Source organism: Haplochromis burtoni, unplaced genomic scaffold (genome assembly GCF_018398535.1).
Source record: "Haplochromis burtoni strain Fernald_Lab_line unplaced genomic scaffold, NCSU_Asbu1 Contig_2156, whole genome shotgun sequence".
In the NCBI taxonomy this organism is placed as follows: domain Eukaryota; kingdom Metazoa; phylum Chordata; class Actinopteri; order Cichliformes; family Cichlidae; genus Haplochromis; species Haplochromis burtoni.
Genome location: NW_024584517.1, coordinates 9,669 through 11,046, shown reverse-complemented (window position 1 = coordinate 11,046; position 1,378 = coordinate 9,669). Strand labels below are relative to the sequence as shown.

At 39.1% G+C, this 1,378-nt stretch overlaps 1 long non-coding RNA gene across 1 annotated transcript in view; it reads left to right on the top strand.

Annotated features, from left to right (window-relative positions):
* Nucleotides 1-1,378, top strand: part of LOC102296499 — a 12,651-nt gene that overhangs the window by 2,070 nt on the left and 9,203 nt on the right. The window contains exons 2-3 of the long non-coding RNA XR_006053809.1: nt 250-408; nt 522-606. This is a non-coding gene — a long non-coding RNA (hepatic lectin). The remainder of the gene's footprint in view (nt 1-249; nt 409-521; nt 607-1,378) is intronic.

The window sequence follows — 1,378 nt, the reverse complement described above, 5'->3', positions numbered from 1 at the left end:
TTTTAATTTTTCATATTTATTTCCTATCTTATTCATAGCCTTTTCCTTTTTTTGTTTTCTTTAGGTCACGAGCAGTTGTCCAAGCATTTCACTACATATCGTACTGTGTATGACTGTGTACGTGACAAATAAAATTTGAATTTGATTTGAATTTGAATTTGCCACTTAAAATGAACATCCTGAACTCTATGGCGCAGTCTGATGATGACAGCCCAGCAGTGAGAGATGTAAAAAAAAAACATCAGGTAGGACCTGGAGCAGAGATACGCTAATCCTGCCCTTCAGAATTACCTACACAAGTGCACAGCTTTAGATCCTCGATTCAAGTCCCTGCGACACTTGGATGATGTCACTCAGCTGAGAGTCTATGGAGCACTCACCACAGAACTTGTCCTGAGCATTGAACAAGTAGGTGTTTTTTTTTTTTTTTTCATTTTTGAAATTTTATTTTGCTACTGCTTGATTTATAAATATTATTTAAACAAATACAATTAACAGTTTGGTTGTTTATATTTCCTCAGGACCAAGCCGCAGGCACCACAGAAACTGCGACCTCCGCAGAGACTCAAGCAGCAAACTCTTCAGATTCACCATCAGCCTACGTAGGTAGGTAGTGTCCTTCAGAGCATCCTTCCCCTGAATTCGGACAAAGCAATTGTCTGTGTCTCCCCCCTTTGTTGTATCCATCCATGTAGCCGTGTGCTCAGATTGTCTGTGTTTCCTGAGGTAAGTAGTTCCCGGTTTAAACCTATTCCAATTTTCTTGTATCTTCTGTTTTTGGGAGAGCTCAGCAATAAACTTGTTTTTGGACTTAATGTGACCTGTGGTAGGTACCTATTACAACAGGACAGAGCTGTAGGCACACAGTCAGTTAAAATGGTTTTAATGTTAATACAAAAATAAAAGTAAACATGTAACAGCGGCACCTGCAAACAAATAAAAACGTTACTTTATTAAATGCGGTAAAAATGATAAAAAATTGTATGATTGCCCGTGAGACAGGATAAGCGCTGTGGGAACCTGTTAAAAACAAATCAAAATATATAACACACGTTAAAAGAGATGGCAACAGACTTTTAAAAAAAAAAAAAAAAAAGAGATGGCAACAGACACAGAACCCCAAATGGGCAAAACAGGGTTTAGGTCAACCCTGCTGGTAAACAGAACCTGTTACTGAAAGCAACCACACAGACACTAGTGTACTTTTCACTTGCAAAGGGAGCATTGGAGAGCAGTGCTGCGACTCGCCTGTCTAAGCAACTCCAACTGATTCCTTCGCTGCAGCCCTTTTTATTGTCAGCAAGCAATCATTCATGAATATGCGATTACAAATACATGTGACATTCTTAAGCAGGCACATCTGAACAACATCAGTGTC